This window comes from Triturus cristatus, chromosome 2_2 (genome assembly GCF_964204655.1).
Source record: "Triturus cristatus chromosome 2_2, aTriCri1.1, whole genome shotgun sequence".
In the NCBI taxonomy this organism is placed as follows: Eukaryota; Metazoa; Chordata; class Amphibia; order Caudata; family Salamandridae; genus Triturus; species Triturus cristatus.
Window position 1 is genome coordinate 535,682,699 of NC_140582.1, and position 12,340 is coordinate 535,695,038.

Below are 12,340 nucleotides of genomic sequence, written 5' to 3' on the forward strand. Positions count from 1 at the left end.
TCCTGAAGTTCTCCATTGGGTTCGACAGCGGCTTCCGACACCACTTCACACGTATGCACCTGGCTTCCCTGGTGTAGGGAACATGGATACTCGGGTATCCACGGGTGGGGTGGCTCTCCACCCTTCTTTCTTCCACGGGGTTTCTTCAGGGTCCACTGGGAAGGGTCCTTAATCTTTAAAAACCCAACCACGACTTGAACATAGACTTGTACGGACCACACCATCGTGTTCCCACACTACACACACTGTCCGTGGGGTCCCTATCTACTTACCATGGGTGGTTCTGTGGGTCCCCAGCAATTCTACATCCTCTCGACATCGTCCTGACTCGAGTCTTGAGCATTTATACCACTTTTTTAGTAAATGGTTTGGTCCATCCCCCAAACCCATACCCCCCCCCCCCCCACCCCGGGCCACTGTGTATTTCGTACTATTTACTGTGTTTCTTTGCTAACGTATTATGTGCATTGTGTTTATATCCATGTTGGAGATACTTGAACATTCTAGAGAGTATTATATAATACATACATATTTTTATAAATACTTGTGTGGTTCTTTTAACTTAAGCTATACTATAAGATTGCATTCTCATAAAACAAGCTGCTTTACACTCCTTCTGGACTAAGCCTGACGGCTGCTCTCCACAGCTACCACTTGGAGAGCTTTCTAAGGCTGTTTAAGACCTCTTAAAATCACCATAAGGGTTGTCTGGACTGGTGCAAGGTACCCACTTACATTAGTGGGCATCATATACCAGGCCAGCTTCTCACATTGGTGTGCAGTGATTGGGATTCAAGCCTGCATTGTTTTACCAGATAAATCCTTGTAATGATTAATTGAAAAACCATCCCTAATACTAGGCACATATAATACAAGCTTAGAATAGTAAGTTCTACTGAACTTAGGGTTTGGTAAGTTAAGGGTCTGTCACAACATTTCTCCAACCACAAGGTGCAACACCTCACCACGCTTAGTATGTCTTACAAAGGAGATGCCGGTGGCTCCCTGTTAGACCTGTCAGCCCTAGGGTGGTCTTCCCTGTATTTTTGCCCTTGCCTCGTTTTTTTTCCACCCCCTTTTTCGTTGGCCTTAGGTCTCCGAGCGCCTTTTCACTGCTAATCAGTGTTAAGGTGCAGGTGCTCTCTTCCCCCAAGATGGCTGCCACAGGCCCGTGCTACTGCGGAGTGGCCTTGTTAGTAGCACCCTAGTTGCCAGGAGCTGGCTGGGACCCTACAACAATGTTGCGACACCAGCCCGCCTTTTTATCCTATAGCTAGAGTGGGGAAGCTCCTGGAACTTGCTGGAACCTTCAAGAAGAAGGGTGGGGTTTTGCTTTTGCCGCCTTAGAGGGTGGTACCCTGACCTAGGGCTACTTAAGGAAAGGAGGGAACATTTTTAGTCAGTTGGGGCGACGACGACCTGGGGGAACCTACGCAGGAGTTTTAGGCAATAGGGCCTAGTCAGGGACCTATGCCTCTGAAAGTGACAGGGCTTAGGTGCTGCCTTTTAAGTGAGTGAGGGATCCTGAACTAGCCCACTGATCTGGCCCAGCGGGAGGGGAACCCAGGGGCAACATACCAAGCTTGACTAGGAAGCTATCTAGTCACCAACTCAACCTATCCCCCCCCCCCCAAGGAACAAACCCACTAAGGGCGCCAGATCCAACCAGCGCCAAGAACTTACCACAAGAACTTACCACAAGAACTTACCACAAGAACTTGTCACAGAAGTGCTGGGGGATCAACCAGGTACCTGCGCTGTGCCATCCCTGCGCTCTCTGACGTCACCTGGGCCCCCTTCCTAGTTCGTTCTGCCACTGGCGTGTGGCCTGTTTTGTCCCAACCTGCCTGTCCTGATCTGAGACGTCCCTGCGAGAGAAAGGGGGCGCTGGGCGCTGAGCGAATGGCTTTTCCCCGAGCTGCAGGTCACCCCTTAATTTTAGCCACCCCCGTCGGGGTCACCACAAAAAATTGCTCACCGCCGCGGCCCTGGGCCGTGTCGACTGCCCCTGCCATCCTCAGGGCCCGCGGGGAAGACCGGGGCCCCGCCGCTGCCGTCGCAGCCTCCGCAACGCGGCCCTCCGTGAGGAGAGGGCCGCTGAAACTCCAAGTAGGCCGCGTTAGGCCTGGAAGGCGAAGCCAAGGACTCTGATCACCTGACGGGGGTGGACTGCCAAACGCCGCCCCCGCCGCTGTGCCATTCGTTCGTTGGGCCAAGCCCCCGCAGACCGCGCTGTCAATGGCGGCTGCGGGCGCGGGCCTCTGAAGCTGGCAACAAGAACACTGCGGAGCTCCCCGGCCACGTCTGGCCCGTCCGGGAGCCCCCCCGCTATCCCCCTCGACCCGGACATCGCCGGGAGGGGTCGAGGAGACGAGGAGTGCATGCTTCCCCGGCCCGAGTGGAAGGAGCCATCGGCGGTGACACGCGAGGGTTGAAGAACACGGTAACCCCTGGGGGAGGCGGGCGGAAGGCCAGAGAGAGGCCCCGAGTTCGCCCCTCCCCCCCGGGGAAATCCCGCCATAAGCCCGTACGCCACGGCCCTGTGTTACGACGCAGTGGAATAGTCTAAACAGCGATTCTGAGGGAGTAAGATTGCTCTCTAAAAGACAGTGTCCTTTGAAATATCCGCGCTGGCGAAGATTGACTCCCACTTGGAAGACGTCTCTGAGATCCATTCTGCTTGGATTGCGAGTCTCTTCCATTCTCAGTTAAGCTCTGTAGTCCACTTCCTGGAAGAGTTCTCGGTCTAGTTGTTACAGACTCGAGACTCTTCACAGGTCTCAATGCGCTTGCGCGAGGTTCGCGCGGCGCACTTCAACTGTTTAGTCACAGAAAACGGTTGCCTTTTTCTTCAGAGCACCCGTTTCTTCAGAGAAATTCTTCATGAGAGTGTCAATCCGTGGGTCCAATGCCTTTTTTCCAAGGGAAGTATTTGCGGTACTTATCCAGTGTTAGCACGGAGAATGTTCTGACGTGCTTTTGGTATTAATTTTCAGTGAATTCTCAGTCAGCAAATTGCCAACTCGACGTGAGATTCTTCATAGTAGATCCTGAGGGAGATACAGCGCCAGTAGTGTTTCGGGGAAGTGTCTCTGTGAAGAGTGACCTTCTCCATTACCAAGTAAGCGTATTCGTTTTTCCAATTAAAAGTTGCAAGCAGTAAAAGAGATTGAATAGCTGCGGAAGCTCTTAATTTCTGGCAGGATATTGAAGTACCTTCAGGTTCTGGATTAACAAGCACCAGAGAGAGCAAAACTGTGAGGTATTATCAACAGACTTATATACAAGAGTGAACTGTGAATCTTGCTACCATCTTACTAACTGATTGAACATCGCTATGATTAAGAAGCATAAGACAGTTCCTCAATAATTATTCTTTTTGGATTTAAAAGAAAACGAGACTTTGCTTTAAACATCTGAGTCAGATACTTGTGCACCGAGTTTAATCTCTAGAGTGAATAAATACTACCAGTCCTTGAAACTGATCAAATAATCACTAGACAAAACAAGCATAGAGGGAGGCTAAGTTCTCTGGTACCAAAGGTAAAAGATATACTATAGAAGAATACATTAAACTACAAATAGAGGCTGGGTAGACTTAATTTGTGTGTTTATGTTTTCAGGTGTCTTCACGAGAAAAGAAAAACACATTAGCAGCACCGGTGTCCAGAGGCAGTCTCTCTTTTGTTTGTCTTCCACTCCCTCTTTCCCCCTCGGCTAAATTCAGAGGCAGTTGTATATCACCTGTCACTGGTTTTGGTGAGAGGGATTCGAGGGCCTGTCATCTGCTCCTGGGGAGATCGCTTCATCGATTTGACAGATTGAAGTGCCACCTCTTTATTGAGGATTTAGATCCCCCCCGAGCAGAATGGCGGAAGGGATAGATTTAAAAACCCTAGCTTCTATTTTAGAAGGAATGCAGAAGCAACTTAATTGTGCCTTAGAAGACAATAAGTCACTGAGAGAGGAAGTTAGGAGGTCGAGTCAGGAATCCATTCAGACAAGGCAGAAATTAGATGAGTTAGTTGCATCTGGTTCGGGATTTAAGGGTTCACAAGGGTTGCCAGGCAATTTATCTCCTTCTGATATTTCTACTCAAGTAATTCATGCAGTTTCACCAATTATTCCACTGGCGCCCCCAGAAAGATTTGGTGGGGATCCGCAAAGAGCGCAAATATTTTTAACACAGTGTTCTCTGCATTTTTTGTGTCGGCCAGTCATTTTTGCTGAGGATCAATCAAAGGTGGCTTTCATACTGTCGTATTTGAATGGTGATGCTGCAGCTTGGTCAATGTCGTTGGTCTCACAAAATGATCCAATGTTATACAACTTTAACGACTTCAAGATAGAATTCTTATTAATTTTTGATCGACGTTCAGCCTCACAAGCCACAGACAACGAGCTATTGGAGCTCAAGCAGGGTAATCGGGATCTAGTTGCTTATCTAGCCCAATTTAATAAGTTAGTTGTGGAATCAAAGTGGCCTGAAGACAAGAGAGCAGCAATTTTTTATAGAGGGTTAAAAGATGATTTAAAGGATGCACTGGCACAGATTCCAAGGAGACCCACCGAAATATCTGAATTAATCGATTTAGTGTTGCAGATTGATCATCGTTTGAGTGAGCGTCGAAATGAAAAGAGAAGAGACGTTCACCCGCTCCCACCACGTTTTGATCGAATGAAGACTGAAGGTCACAAGTCATTAGAAAATTCCTCGTCTGAAGAACCCATGCAGATAGGGTCAATACGAGGACCTCTATCCAAAGAAGAAAAGGAAAGACGAAGATCTAGTCACCTGTGTCTGTATTGTGGCCTCTCAGGTCATTTTGTAAAGGACTGTCCGAAAAAACCAAAGTCTTCACTGCCGGGAAAAGGGCGGCTTCACCTGTGAAGAGAGTTGCCCAGGGTGAAGCGGATTCAAAGTCAACTCCAAATTTGCAGCAAGTTGTAAATACCTTACAATCGTCCTCACCTCATTTGGTGGTTTCCTTTACTGCAAGGTTTCGAAACCTGGAAGTTAGCGGAGTTTCAGTGATGATAGACTCTGGGGCAACTGGTAATTTTTGTGACATCAAATATGCCCGTCGAATGGGAATAAAATTTGTTGAGAAGCAGGTTTTGGAAGCAGTCAGAGCAGTTGATGGAACGAATTTATCATTGGGACCAATCACTCATGAAACAGAATTAATTCAATTGACGGGATTGAGTGGTCATTCGGAATTGTTGGCATTTAATTTGATTGATGCTCCTCAATTTCAATTGATTCTGGGCCTTCCCTGGTTAACGGAACACAATCCACGCATAGATTGGGAGAGGAGGACAATCATCATGGATTCAACTTTTTGCAAGGAAAATAGCTTTTGTGAACAACCCAAGTTATTGGAAGATTCTCCAGCCAGGAAGTTAGCTGGTCATCCTGCCTTAATTTGCTCTTTAGAAGCTAAATAAATTCCAGAAGAATACAGGGATTTGTATCTGTGTTTGATATAAAAGAGGCAGAAAAACTTCCCCCCATCGTCCCTACGATTGCAAAATTGACATCGAACCAGGGGCAGTATTGCCTTGCAGTAGAATATATGCATTAACTGAAACTGAAAATCAGTATCTTAAAAGCTATTTGGATAAACATTTGGAAAATGGATTTATACGCCCCTCAAAATCTCCAGTCTCGTCTCCCTTATTTTTCATTCCAAAGAAAGATGGAGATCTTCGAACTTGCATCGATTATAGAGCCTTGAATCAAGTGACAATTAAAAATCGGTATCCACTCCCATTAATTTCAGTTTTGTTGGATCAAGTGAAGAACGCTAAGGTCTACACTAAATTGGATTTACGCGGGGCTTACCATCTGATTCGCATCGCCCCTGGAGATGAGTGGAAGACTGAATTTCGAACCCGTCATGGTCTATTTTAATACTTGGTGATGCCATACGGGTTATGTAATGCACCAGCGGCATTTCAGCACTTTGTAAATGACGTTCTCCGAGAGTTTTTGGACAGAATTGCCGTCGTTTATATCGACGATATTTTGATCTTCTCTGACAGCATAGAAGAGCATCAGTCAGACCAACGTCAGATTGGTGTTAACCAGATTGCTTGAAAATCATCTTTATGTAAAATTGGAAAAGTGTGCCTTTCATGTGGAAAAGGTGGAATTCCTTGGGTTTGTGCTATCCCCAGACGGCGTAAGCATGGATAAGACGAAGGTGAAAGTAGTACAAGAATGGCCATCTCCCAAATGTGTGAAAGAGATCCAAAGTTTCATTGGTTTTTCAAATTTTTACAGGAGGTTCATTTCAAATTTTTCTCACAAAGTCAGTCCTATCACACGTTTGTTAAGAAAAGGAGTTAAGTTTGTCTGGGATGATGAAGCTGAAGAAGCCTTTCAATTCCTAAAGAGATCTTTTACACAAGCCCCCATCTTGTTACATCCAAGAACTGACGAACCTTTCTATGTCGAAGCTGACGCCTCTGATGTTGCCATTGGAGGAATTCTGTCACAGCGTTACAAGGATACAGGTCAATTACACCCAGTGGCCTACTACTCCAGGAAGTTAACTCCTCCTGAATGCAATTATTCGATTGCAGACAAGGAATTGTTAGCTGTCAAGAGTGCCTTTTTGGAATGGAGGCATTACTTGGTAGGGGCTTTGCATAAGGTCACCGTGTACACTGATCATCGCAACCTTCAATTCCTCAAGTCAGCGCGGACACTGATGGCCAGACAATTACGTTGGTCATTATTTTTTGCAGATTTTAATTTTGTAATTACCTTCAGACCTGGTACAAGTAATGTTAAAGCTGATGCTCTTTCCAGAATAAATTCAGATCATTCAGAAATCGATCAAAAAGAAACAGACTATAATTCCGGAAGAGAAGATCATTGTTGCCACTCTCAACACAGACTTTTCAAGTGAAATCCGAAAGGCAATGCCTTATGAAGAAATGATTCATTGGGCGAATGAGGAATCAGAGAGAGAAATCAGGGATGGACTTCCATATATAAAAAATTGTCTATATCTTCCGACTAAGAGACTGCAAGAGAGAGCCTTGAAATTATGTCATGACGAATCTCTTGCGGGTCATAAAGGAGTTCAAAAGACCTTGGAGTTGGTTGAAAGAAATTTTTGGTGGCCAAGGATGAAATCACAAATACGACAGTATGTTTCCACCTGCGAAAGATGTTTGCAGGGAAAATCAGATCGAAGGGCTCCTCATGGGCTTTTGATGCCGATGCCTACCCCACCTCATCCTTGGCATACGGTTTCGATGGATCGGATTGTTGACCTCCCTCCTAGTCAGGGTTTTAACACTATTCTGGTTATGGTAGACAACTTTACTAAGATGGCACATTTTGTCCCTTTGAAGGAAATTCCTAGGGCACCCCAATTGGCACAATTGTTTACTCAACATATTGTAAGACTGCATGGGATTCCAAAAGTTCTAGTCTCCGACCGAGGCTCACAATTTGTTTCCCACTTTTGGAAGGCCTTTACTAAGAGGTTAGGCATTGATGCTCGCTATTCCACCAGTTTCCATCCCGAAAATGATGGTCAAACTGAAAGGGTCAATCAAGATTTAGAACAGTACCTCAGGCTATATTTGATGGATCAGAAAACTGGGTGGTCTGATTTAGTTTGGTCTGCTGAATTTGCCTATAACAATGCTAAACATTCCTCTACTGGTTACTCCCCCTTCTATTTAAATTATGGCAGGAACCCAAGTGTAATTTTTGAAAAAGATGAGGGATCAGTACCTGCGGTGGAAGATTTTGTAGATAGGGTTCAAAATTCATTAATTCAGGCAGGTGAAAACATTGAAAAGGCTAAAGGCTCTTATAAATTTCAGGCAGATAAAAAAAGAAGAGAGAGTCCAGTTTTTAAACCAGGAGACAAGATTTGGTTGTCCACTAAAAATCTTAAACTAAAAGAAAACCGTAAGTTCCAACCAAGATTTATTGGCCCATTTAAGGTAAACAAGATGATAAATCCAGTGTCGGTTAAGGTCCAGTTGCCCCCCTATCTCAAAATCCACCCAGTGTTCCATGTTTCTTTGCTAAAGAAAAGCCCACCTAATTTAAGATTCCGATCTACCCCGAAACCAACTGTTGTAGATTCAGTAGAGGAGTTTGAGGTACATAAGATTCTAGATTCAACCTTTAGAAAAGGTAAATTGTATTATTTGATCAGTTGGAAGGGTTTTGGTCCAGAAGAGAGATCTTGGGAGCCGCATTCTAATGTTCACGCTCCAAAGCTCATTCGAGACTTTCACCAGAGACATCCTACTAAGCCAAGTTTGAAGGGACGACTTTTGGTGGGGGGTACTGTCACGACGCAGTGGAATAGTCTAAACAGCGATTCTGGGGGAGTAAGATTGCTCTCTAAAAGACAGTGTCCTTTGAAATATCCGCGCTGGCGAAGATTGACTCCCACTTGGAAGACGTCTCTGAGATCCATTCTGCTTGGATTGCGAGTCTCTTCCATTCTCAGTTAAGCTCTGTAGTCCACTTCCTGGAAGAGTTCTCGGTCTAGTTGTTACAGACTCGAGACTCTTCACAGGTCTCAATGCGCTTGCGCGAGGTTCGCGCGGCGCACTTCAACTGATTAGTCACAGAAAACGGTTGCCTTTTTCTTCAGAGCGCCCGTTTCTTCAGAGAAATTCTTCATGAGAGTGTCAATCCGTGGGTCCAATGCCTTTTTTCCAAGGGAAGTATTTGCGGTACTTATCCAGTGTTAGCACGGAGAATGTTCTGACGTGCTTTTGGTATTAATTTTCAGTGAATTCTCAGTCAGCAAATTGCCAACTCAACGTGAGATTCTTCATAGTAGATCCTGAGGGAGAAACAGCGCCAGCAGTGTTTCGGGGAAGTGTCTCTGTGAATAGTGACCTTCTCCATTACCAAGTAAGCGTGTTCGTTTTTCCAATTAAAAGTTGCAAGCAGTAAAAGAGATTGAATAGCTGCGGAAGCTCTTAATTTCTGGCAGGATATTGAAGTACCTTCAGGTTCTGGATTAACAAGCACCAGAGAGAGCAAAACTGTGAGGTATTATCAACAGACTTATATACAAGAGTGAACTGTGAATCTTGCTACCATCTTACTAACTGATTGAACATTGCTATGATTAAGAAGCATAAGACAGTTCCTCAATAATTATTCTTTTTGGATTTAAAAGAAAACGAGACTTTGCTTTAAACATCTGAGTCAGATACTTGTTCACCGAGTTTAATCTCTAGAGTGAATAAATACTACCAGTCCTTGAAACTGATCAAATAATCAATAGACAAAACAAGCATAGAGGGAGGCTAAGTTCTCTGGTACCAAAGGTAAAAGATATACTATAGAAGAATACATTAAACTACAAATAGAGGCTGGGTAGACTTAATTTGTGTGTTTATGTTTTCAGGTGTCTTCACGAGAAAAGAAAAACACATTAGCAGCACCGGTGTCCAGAGGCAGTCTCTCTTTTGTTTGTCTTCCACTCCCCCTTTCCCCCTCGGCTAAATTCAGAGGCAGTTGTATATCACCTGTCCCTGGTTTTGGTGAGAGGATTTCGAGGGCCTGTCATCTGCTCCTGGGGAGATCGCTTCATCGATTTGACACCCTGACCCAGGACACTTGCCTCCAGCGTCTCTCGCCCCCCCTTGGAGGGCTCCAGGATAAGGGACTTTGGGGGGCCCAAGGACCTCGCCCTAGACGGTGTGCCCCGTTAAGGCCTCGGGTACTTGCCAGGGGTAGCGCTCCGATTAGAGGCCATACTTTGAGGCACTATTGAGGGGCTAGGCGCTATGTTACAGTGCCAGTTTTAAAGCGCTATTGACTTCCCCTTTGAAGCGCTATTGATGCACTGAGTATAACGCTATGTTAGAATGCCATATTTGAAGCACTATGTTCCTGCGCCTTGTTTGAAATGCCATATGTGAAGCTCAAATGTACCGCTATGTGCAGCACTTGCCTTAGATGCCCATTTTGCAGCACTATTGGATTACTATGCGCAGCGCAAGGTTCCTATGCTCTAGTTGAAGCGCTATTAATTTGCTATGTGCAGCGCTATGTCGAAATGCTCTACTTGAAGCGCTATTAATTTGCTATGTGCAGCGTTATGTTGGAATGCTCTATTTGAAGCGCGATTACTTTGCTATGGGCGGCGCTATGTTTAAAGGCTGTGTTTGGCGCTCCCCAGGATCACCAGGTGTCGCACCGTTAATTCAAAGCCAGGTGTTGATGTTGAAATGAACTGCTAATCTATTCATAACGAACTGCTAATCTAAGGTTGATCTAGATAAAACTGATTGGTTTTATTCAAGCTACTGTGTGGTGTCAATTATTGCGTGCGTGTCCTGTCTCAGTGGATGTGTGTGCTGTATGGTCACTTTACATGTAAGCCCTTGGATGCCTGCCTGCTTGAGTCACGCTACGCCCTTAGGGCCTGGTAACCCCCGGTCCTACATTGTTGGCCAGCGGTGGGATAAAGACCTGTGACTATACAGACCCTCCAGTAAAACGGAGGGCGCCGCAATTGGACGCCTATTGTGTATTTTAGCCCTGCATCTTATATTGCTGCATTAATTGACTCCCACTGTCTAGATTGAGTGTGTAGAATCCTGGTTAGCCTAACACTGTACCTGCATCCTAGTATTTTTCCTTGATGTCTAGGTCCCCACCTGTCACAATGGAGTTCCAGTTAGCCAACCTTGAGGGGTATACAGTAAGACAGGTGAGAGAATTCGGGCAGGGGATGGGGGTGCCGAGAGCCAAAGGACCGGAACTCCGTACAGCCTTGAGGGCATGGGTAGAGGCCCACCCAGAGGGGAGAAGGGATGGGGGACAGGAGGGGCAGGGTGCCCCTCAGGAGGAGAGCGCGCAGGAGGAGCTAGACCTGCTCAATGTTGATGTGTCTGAAAATGTGCCACCAGGGAGACGTTCCGGGGCAATCAGTAGGACAGGGTCTAGGAGGAGCGCGTCTCCAGAAGAGTATGAGGACAGGAGGGAGGAAAGGCAGTTGAAGTGGGAGCTGGCCAAGTTAGAACAAGAAAGGGAAAATAAAAGATTAGCAATGGAAGAAAAGAAGCTGGCGCACGAGTTGCAGCTGAAAGAATTGGAGCTGCGAGCTCTACAGTTGAATGCGTCCAGTAATGAAAATGGTGGCAGCGTACCAAAGGCTCAACAGGAGCCAAAATTCTATTGGCCAAAGGATGTAATTGCCAGTTACACGGTGGGGGATGACATCGCCAAGAGGTTGGAGGCGTACAAGGTGGCCTTGACAGCCCATGGGGTACCTGAGAGCAACTGGGGGATGGCCTGTATCGCTACATACCTCCCAATGTCAGGGACACCCTTTTGTACTTAGCCAAGGCGGATCAGGTCAGGTATGCCCCCATGAAAGAGGCATTACTTAAGAAATGTGGCCTCAACCCTGAAAGGTATCGGCAGAAGTTCCGTGGCAGCCATAAGTTGTCCACACAGAATTGGGTGGATTTTTTTGATTATGCCCGTAAGGTGCTAGATGGTTGGGTGCGTGGCAGCGAGGTGCAGGATTACGAAGGTTTGTATAATCTGTTTTTGAGAGAGCACCTCTTGGATAAGTGCTTCCCGGAGCTGCGCCAACATCTGGTGGACCGCAAGTTAACTAATCCCCGTGAGCTTGCGGAAGAGGCGGACATTTGGGTGAGCACCCGGGTGTCTCACAAGGGCCCCGGGGGAGATGGCTCGAAAGGCGGACAGGGTTTCCCCCAGAAGAAAGAGGGGGGAGATAACAAGGTGGAGTTCTCGCGAGGCCCACAAACCAGACAGTTTGGGAAAGGAGTAGGGACCCCACCTCAGTCCAATTCCCCAAAGCCCACCTACCCTGGTGACCCCCGGTCCTACACTCCCTGATTGCTAGATACAGTGAACTTTCATTCCAAGAACTAAAAGCACTGTGTGGCTCTAGAAAGTTGAAGACAGGGAAAGGAGTAAACACTCAACACCTCCTAGAGGTGTTACTGTTTGACGACCTCAGGAAAACCTGTACGTCAGATGAACAGGACAGAGTGGGGACGCCAGCAGATAGCAGACACCATCACCATGAGGGGAACGGCCACCAGTCTTCAGCTACCTGCCGTGAGGGGAACGGCCACTGGTCACACCACTCTCCCGCCATGAGGGGAACGGCTTTCAGAGACTACATTACCCAGCAGCCCTGCATTGGTGCCTGATGTGACACTGTTGGCCCGCGTCCAGAGGCGCGATAAGAACTTTGCCGGCCTCCCTCAGCGCGGGACGCACAAGGGCATGCCTGTCTGCGCCCGTCAGCGACAGGAAGAGGCAGGGCAGGGCCACCCCCCTTGGCTGTGTACTCTA